Below are 9,513 nucleotides of genomic sequence, written 5' to 3'. Positions count from 1 at the left end.
ATTTTCAGCCACAACAATAGTGGCGTGCTGTGACATAATCATCAAGTTTCTGTGCCTTGGTGCTGTTACAGCTGCATCCCAACCCTCTATTTGTTGAATCTTATCCGTGGTTGCCTGTTACCACATTAGCACAAGCTACATTCTATTTTACTTGTTATTAACCCTCTCTATTCCTACCCTTACAACAGACACTATGGGAACATCCTTGGGTGACTATTTGAAGTTACTGTGCCACATAGTATGGTCCCCTTTATTTTTCCATATTAGCTACTCAGCCACAGAGACAGGTGCGGAACATTGGTCACACTTACAGGTGTTACAGTCAATTCTTCTTTGACAGCCTGACCGGTGAAGGGCTGTGTCTGTTGTCTTCCTGCTGACCCTCCTCATTTCTATGGTCAGGCCTTTCACCATCCTCAGCACATAAGATTTATGAGGAGCTAGCAGCAACTCAGGCCAATGGGCAATGATCAAAGCCAGACAGTACCTCTTAAAGGGGAGGTGATTTGTAGCTACAACTGCTAGTAAGAGTCACTGCCTAAGTGTTAATAACCAACTAGAAGACATCGCACAAGTGAGAGGAGTTACCCGGAGATTCTGATGCAGGTCAGGGACCTTGGTGGATAAGCTGGAGGGGATGAGTAAGGCCCTTTCGGCAGGAGGCCAAGAAGGCAATGGGACACACTGTGAAGGAGCAGGGGCAGGAAGCAACAATGGAGGATTCTTATTTGATATCCACAAGGCAACGTGAGTGTGCCCATTTTTTCCCTCCACTATCACCATGGCTACTGGCTGCCCATTCCCCCTCTGTCAAGGGAGAAGGAGATGAATTGAGTTCACCTTAATTATAAGGACTCTGCAAGTCCCCTGATGCGATTACGTGCTCTAATTTAGCAAATATTGCTCCTCATTTAGATGCATGTAAGAGAATTGTCTCTGGAAGTCCTTTCTGAGTCCCCTTCTTCTACAGCGCCTGTCTGGACCCCACCCTTTGTCTTCTAATCAGTAGACTTGCTCGTGAGCCCTCTGCTCATTCTCTCCATCACGTCTTCCACTAAGGAATGGTCACCAAGACCCCATAACTGGCAGCCACAAGGTATGGCTAAAGTTTAGAATCAAAATACCATTCCTCCTTCTGCTGCATTCACCATTGACTTCAGGAAGTGTGGCAAGTTCTTGAAAATTCAAAATGTACTTCTCTGCAACTAATTCTCCATCAAAGAAATTCCATTAATTAGCACAGGTTGGTGAAGTGGTGAAGTGAGGACATTGGGGGGGGGGGGGGGGGGGGGGGGGGTGTGGTTTCCTGCTTCTAAACACTAGGTTCTCTGTATGAGTTGAAAACATGCCATTAATTATTTTGTTGAGACCCAAGCTTTGGCTTCAAGTCAATGCTGCAAACTGATTGGCATCACACTCTGCCTATTCTGCAAACTTCTGGCTTATGTACTGCCTGCAGTACTACTTTACCAAAACAGTGATTGACTCAAGGCTGAGTTAGCATACGTACTTCCCGAATAATGAGCACTACGGAGCCCAGTTGTGTAAGTAGTGAATTGATCTCCAGATCTGCCTGGTACCCTCAATCAGTAACAACAACTTGAATTTGTGTAGCTCCTTCATACTTGTCAAAGCACTCTGCACTAGCATTATCAGACAAAATTTGACGCTGAGCCACATAATAATAAATTAGGACAGGTGCCTAAAAACTTGGCCAAAGAGGTAGTTTTGAAGACAGTTTCTCTATATAATTCATTCATGTTAAAGAGCAGGATCAAAATTACAGATATTGAACAAAGGTTTGGTGTAATTTGGATCTCAAAAAGGCATTTTTCCCAAGGCCAAGAAAAGAAAGTTAAATTATTATGGAAAATAGGGGCAACTGTTATCTCCCAAAATAAGTGTCAGAATATTATTTGTGTAGAGTGACGCAGTAACTCAAATAACAAAGGAATCCATGAATGTTTTGGAGTTGTCATGGTGAACGAAACTCTAAGTCAGAAGGGAGTACAGTATATGGGCTTTCTGTTCTACGTTTCATCAACACAGTATGAAACTATCCTATTTTGAAATGATTGCCCTCGGTTCCTCAGATAATAATATTCCTCATTCAGCTGATTTCTAATAAACATCTTAAATGACTGAAAGCCTCTATGTGATAATGCTCTACTGTTGCCAGTATGAAAATTCCTGCTTCTGGGATAAATGCAGAAAATTTCATAGCTCCTAAATTTAGGACAGAACATTAGAAAATATCTAAGCAATGAAATCTTGTATAATATACTTCCAAATAATATACAAGCAATATTTGGATATACTGCCAAATTATTCTTTAACACACTAGCAGAAGGTGTAAACTTTGAAATCCACTGACAAAGATCATTGTAAATAGCTCCGATGGGTAAAGGCCTATTGTAAAGTACTCAGGCTTAATGGATTATCCTTAAAGAAATATCCATAAACAATAAATTATGAAAATCAATGATTGTGCTACAGTTGCCCAAGAATCCTAATGGCTACCCTATTCCAGCTGCAGCTATTTATTAGAAAACAATTGTTTGCAAGAGATGAATTAGGTTGCACAAACATCACACCTCTTGGTGCTTGTGTCATAGTCAATTGAAACATCAATACGTAGGTCCGTCCCAGTTAATGTTTGCCATTAATGCAGTTGCATATCACCACCTTTTTTTTATATATACTTTAATTTGGGAAAATAACTGCTTTAATGTTTTCATAAAATAACCTTTCTACCTGCAGCGGGAGCAATTGACCCGCACATCAGATTCCAGTGCAGTTGCAGCTGGACCCCAGATTCTGCCAGACCTTGGAGACCAGATGACAACTTCTATGGAGAGAGAGAGAGAGAGAGAGAGAGAGATTCAAGTCGAGTTGAGTTTATTGTCATGTGCACAAGTACATGAGGTACAGTTACAATGTAAAACTTGTTTGCAGCTGCATCACAGGCATGTAGGTTCAGACAACACACAAAACAGAGAGAGAGAGAGAGTGGGGGGAGAGAGAGAGAGAAAATCTGTGCAATTTTTCTCACTGTGGGTGGAGGTGAGGCAAGAGTACATAATCGGTAGCTCATGGCCCGATTGCATAATATGGCTATTGACTGCACTCCCCCTGTAGCTGGAGGCATCACACAGTGGCCATAACATTTTCCATAAGTCATAATGGACCAGGAGAGATGCACCATTGAGCTTTATGTTCCCTGTTGCTCTTCACCCAAGAGCCAGGTCTCCTCGTTGTGCAGTAGTTGGTAAAGGGGTCTCAATATGGTGGTTAAAGTCATTAACAACTTTAACTGGTACTGGGGCATCTCAGGGAAAAGGCAAAGTTCAGTAAAGTTAGTTGGCTCCCTTGCATCCAACAGGACTACCACCTTTACTTGGACAGGACTCCACTCATTCTTGTTGATTTGACATGCAGGTACACAACTTCAGACTGCATAAATGTACACTTGTTCTGTTTCAACCATACACTGTGTTTCTGTGAACTTTTCAGTGAAAATGATATTGATTCCGTAGGCAATTTTGGTTCCCCTAAAACATTTTATCCATTACCGACTGAAAGGTCTTCCATGCTGAATCAACCCCACGTGATAACTTGGTGTTTTGCAACTTCCTGTAGGTCTGAGGTCTGATTTTACATTCAACTGCAGATAGGCAAGGGACAGGTCCAGCAGAATCTGAAGAACATGTGTAAGACAGATCCAAATTAATATTTTAGATATAATGGATTCCATCCGCTGAACAAATATGAATTTAAAATGGCAAATTGTCTTAACTGCCAGAAAGTTCCCATCTAACACCTATAAGCAGAGGTTGGACAAACTTTTAACTGTTTTCTCTGGAGCTGAGGGGAGACGTGACAGAAGTTTATAAAGTTATGAGAGGCATAGATAGGGTAGACAGCCAGAATTTTTTTCCCAGGGCAGAAATGACAAATACCCTAGGGTTAAGATGAATGGGGGAAAGTTTAAAGGAGATGTGTGGGGCAAGTTTTTTACACAGAGAGTGGAACATGCTTCTGGGGTGGTGGTAGAAGCAGATAAACTAGTGGCTTTTAGATAGGCACATGAATGTGCAGGGAGTGGAGGGATATGAATCATATGTAGGCAGAAGGGATCACTTTAATTTGGCATCATGTTCAGCACAGCCATCTTGGGCAGAAGGGTCTGTTCCTGTGCTGTACCATTCCGTGTTCTATGTTGTAAAACTAGCCTTGCCTTGATTTAGGACTTTAACTTAGGGACCAGTCCTATCTTTTTCCATAACTATTTAAAAACAAAGAGAATTATTGTTGCTGGATCCAAACAGCTCCACCACTGACACGTCAGTCACTTGGCCCGCTTCATTTCCCAAAAGAAGGTCAAGTGTTGCCTCCCCTCCCTAGTAGGGCCATCTACATATTGCGTGAGAAAACTTTGCTGGATACAATTAGCAAATCCTGCCCCATCCAAGCACTTAGCACTATGACAGTTCCAGTCAAAACTGAGAAGTTAAAATCGCCTACTATTACAACCCTTTTAGTTTTACAGCTATCTGCGATCTCCCTGTAATTCCCTGTTGACTAGTGGGGGGCCTATAGTACAATCGTATCAAAGTGATCACACCCTTAGTATTTCTGAGTTCCATCCATGAAACCTCACTGAATGCTCCCCCAGGAATATCCTCTCTAGGCACTGCTGTGATGTTCTCCCTAATCAGAAACACAACTTGCCCTCCTCTCTTACCTCCACCTCTATAATGCCTGTAGCAGCTATACCTGAGAATATTGAGCTGCCAATCCTGCCCATCACTCAACCATGATTCTGTAATAGCTATAATATCCATGCCCTGAGTTCATCTGCCTTACCTCTCAGGCTTTGTGCATTAAAATAAATGCAGATTAGGCTGTCAGAACTTTGTTACTGCCTGTCCTGCTCCTGCCTGTCCTGCTAATAAACATGTTCACTTTAACTTCTATATTTGCCTCACCTTCCTCATCTGCTACACTATTGTTTTGAGTCCAGTCGTGAAGTAGATAAATCTTTATGGACAAAGGTATGCACCAACTAAGGCAGCACAGTGGAACAGCCAGTAGAGCTGCCACCTCACAGCTCCAGCAACTCATGTTCAAACCTGGACTCTGGTGCCATCTGTGTGGACTTTGCACGTCCTCCTTGTGACTGTGTAGATTTCCCAGTTCATAAGATGTGCAGGTTGGTAAATTAAATGGCCAATGTAAATTGCCTGTGGTAAGTAGGTGAATGGGGGAAATTGATGGGAATGTGGTGAAATTAGTTACGAGGAAAATTAGTGGGAGAATGGGATTGTTCTGTGAGTCGGCATAAATTCATGGGCCAAACTGGGCTCCTTAAATGTTGCAACACAATCTAAAAACTATGCTGAAGCTCAGTGGTCTGCTATATGTCCATTTTGTATGGTTAGATGCACACTAGAGGTGTAGCCTCATCAGAGATGAGAAACTAATTTACCTGTGGGATCTAGTTTAAATAATTGAACAAAATAAACACAGGTTTAATGTTGCCACTTCTTACTGTGAAGAACTGGGTCTTTCAAAAAAAGAACAATGGCCAATTGTTCATGTGATGTTAGGGAATGATTGTCCTACCTGTATTCATCACCAGCAAGGCTCTGCTCCAACTGGTCTACCCTATGCACAGGCACGGTAGTGTAGTGGTTAGCGTAAAGCACCAGGGACACAGGTTCAATTCTGGCCACTGTCTGTAAGGAGTTTGTATGTTCTTCTCGTGTCTGCGTGGGTTTCCTCTGGGTGCTCCAGTTTCCTCCCACATTCCAAAGACGTACAAGTTAGGAAGTTGTGGGCATGCTATGTTGGCGTCGGAAGCATGGCGATACTTACGGGCTGCCCCTAGAACATTCTATGCAAAAGATGCATTTCACTGTGTGTTTCGATGTACATGTGACTAATAAAAAGATATCTTATATCTTATCTTATTATACTGCTACCCTTTCAGCTGCTTTATGTATACGTATTTTTCCCTTCTTGCATTAATAACTAAATTTAAGTAAATACATATTGCACTACTAACATTTTCTGTACTTAGAAGTCATAGCAGATTTGGTGACCTTCGCACGTTTTGCACTGAACGATTGAATAACCCAGATATGCCATCATACATATGGTTGAAAGTTAAACATATTTTGGTTGATTAGGTACTCAGTGTACTGCATATATGAGTGTTGAGAAGTAGCCAGAACCACAGCAACATGATTAATGTTACTTTAGTATGACCTTAATAACTCTTATCATGTACTGATGAGAGCAGCATTATGTGGGCAGCTTTGACAATTGCATTTAAATGGTGCACTTACTGACTAAGTTTGAATGTTGTTCTATTTGCCAACTCATCTGATCTCATAAATTTATCTTTATCCTTTATGTTTTGAGTAATTATTAAAAACAATGTTTGGAGACTGGCTTCATAGCAGATTTGACTAAGGAATTCAATTAAGTGCACTGTTCAGATTTTCAAAACATCTCATCATCCAGTAGTCATGTGAACAAGTGCTTTCCACCACACTGGCAAAGCCCAACAGAGGGGCTTCCATGGATCTTGCCTGTTTTTCACATTCACTCTTTGAAATTAAAGTTACCAAAAATTAATCTTGCTCTAAGGCTTTGGTGCTTTTTATTTGATCTAAGAAAATGGAATCACACCAAACCCCTATACTTTTCTGCAGCTAAAAGAAATATTTACAATTTTATTTTTACCATGTTCCCACCTTTCAAAAACAATTTTAGACAGGCTAGGTATAATTGTATTTTGTAAAATAATATTTAAATGCCAGTTTTATAACCTGCAGATCAGATTCTGTTGATATATGTGCACAGAAGTCACTTCTTGTTATCATATGGACAACTTGTGAAATTTACCTTCCAGACGGGAACAACATCTTTGAACCCTTGTGCCCTCCTTTCTATACCTCCAACCCCAGTGTTTCACACCCCAAAAATCATCCTGAACTCCCCAGGAATTTAAGAATACTCGCTAAGACAATGAATGTAAGCAACCCAGGAGGAAAACCTTGTTTTTTTATTCCTTCTTTTTCTCATCAGGTACAAGTTCAGGATCAGGGTAGGAGGTTTAGAGGGGAAATCAAATAACCTGCAGCTGATGGAAATCTAAAACCTAAACAGAAGATACTGGAAAATTCAATTCTGGCCACATTCTGTAAGGAGTTTGTACGTTCTCCCCGTGTCTGCATGGGTTTCCTCTGGATGCTCCGGTTTCCTCCCACATTCCAAAGACATACGTGGTAGGAAGTTGTGGGCATGCTATGTTGGCACTGAAAGCATGGCAACGCTTGCGGGCTGCCTCCAGAACACTCTATACAAAAGATGTATTTCACTGTGTGTTTCGATGTACATGTGACTAATAGAGATATTATCTTATACTCAGCAAGTCAGGGCACATCTGTGGCCAATGTTTCACATCGGAGACCCTTCGTCAGAACACAGATCAGACAACGGGAAATAGCTGATAGGATGCGAATGAGGATGTTTTACAAAAGCAACATACACGAAATGCTGGAGGAACTGAACAGGTTAGGCAGCATCTACGGAGGGAAATGAACAGTTGACATTTTGGGCCAAGACCCTTCATCAGGACTGGAAAGAAAAAAAGATTTCCAGCATCTGCAGCCTCTCTTGTGTCTCCATGTTTTACAAAAGTTACCTGTATGCCTAACATCTACCCTGGAGCGTTGGTTACAGCAGTCATCAAAAGAATAACATTACTAATAATTGGCGAGTTGTTTTTATATTAATTAAATTGCACATTAGATTTAGGACTATGTACTTAAAATGATATATAAACTGCTAAATATTAAGAAATTAATTATTGCTAATTGGTTTTATGACAACCATATTTGAATTCAACAAAAATGATTTCCCAGACATTTGTAATAATTTTTCATTGTGCTTTAGGAAGTGGGTTCAAATTTTCTCTTTTAGATACTGATAAATGTAACATATTTATGGTATCAGTTTGCTCTGAATTCAGCATTCCAAACACATGGTTTTAAATTTTTGATCTGGTTGTTGCACATCTATTTGAAAAGAGAGAGTAAAGTCAAGGCAACAAGTCTACTTAATACATCACAAGAATATTTCCAACCTACCGAAAGTTATAAAATACATTAAAAATGAATGCCTTCCCCATCCCTTGTAAAGAAGTTGTACAAAGAGAAGAAATATTAGGAGTCTGACTATATAACTTATTGTGAATGGTTTCTGTTTGGGTTCAGATTTATTATGTTAGCAGCAACTGAGGTAAGACAGAAATCTGATGGGAGAAATCTGTAACTATTACACTGTAATGAGTTTGCTGATGTAAAATGAAAATTCAAACCATAGCTTTGGGCTGTATCCTTCACTGATTTATTTAATTAAGATAAGCTAGTTGTCCAAGGGCTGGTGCCATGGAGGTCTCCAGTGAGTACATAATATGCATATGATTATTGCTAAGTTCTTCCAGTTTCTTTTCCTGAAGCTGATTTTCCAAAAGGAATGTTCCATGAGTTAGTGTTCTCAGGGATTTCCTTCATCCAATTAAAAAGGCCTTAGGCACATTTCATTATAATGAATTTGTTCATAAAATCAGAGGATCTGTTGAAATCAGCTTGGAGAACATGATATGGACATATTTTTATTCCTAGGAAGTTAACTTCATCACAAATATGCTTTATTCTGTAGATTTCAGCTGGGAAGATCAAGCTCAGTGTGAGGATTTATTTCTCCAGCATCTATCAGCAGTAGGGCTACTGCCAAATATTCCAAAATAAGTGGTTGATGACACCCAGTGCGAAAACACTCATCAGATTTTTTTGTTGTTCAGTTTCCTCTCCAAGTGTTTTTACTTTAACTGAATTCCAAATGGACATCTATGCACTCCTTTCCAAATGTCTGCATTTCTTGTGTATTCATGTGTGTGTGTGTGAGTATGTGAGAGAGAGAGAGAGAGAGAGAGAGAGAGAGAGAGAGAGAGAGAGAGAGAGAGAGAGAGAGAAACTGAATGCACATGTACATGTGCTTATGTATGTATGGGAGAGAGAACTGGACTGGCTCACCTCCAATGGTAATAATAGAATGTTATATTAATACTTCCTCAATAAAGATGTAGGTGTTTGAACTGAACATGCCTTGACTGTGAAGGTGATGATCACAGTAGGTGTGCTGTTTTTGATTTATGCTCCCTGTTCTCTCACATGCATACTGCATGCAGCCCGTGTTAACTGCACTGTTCATTATCAGCATGGACCCAATATGGTAAGTATCTGGCACCACTCAAAGCTATCCCACACTTCTAAAAAAGGAGGTCTGCTGTGCAGTATTCTAAAAACAGGAACTGTCTTGGGAAACTGGGAAGAAAAGATAACTAGGAGATCAGGCTCTGGTGTTTTCAGATGCAGTGCTGCATGTCTTAGTGCAGGGACTGCAAAATAGAATAGATGTCTTGTGTTCACTTGAGCCAGG

The sequence above is a fragment of the Pristis pectinata genome, chromosome 5 (genome assembly GCF_009764475.1).
Source record: "Pristis pectinata isolate sPriPec2 chromosome 5, sPriPec2.1.pri, whole genome shotgun sequence".
NCBI lineage: Eukaryota > Metazoa > Chordata > Chondrichthyes > Rhinopristiformes > Pristidae > Pristis > Pristis pectinata.
This window is presented reverse-complemented; position numbering follows the sequence as displayed.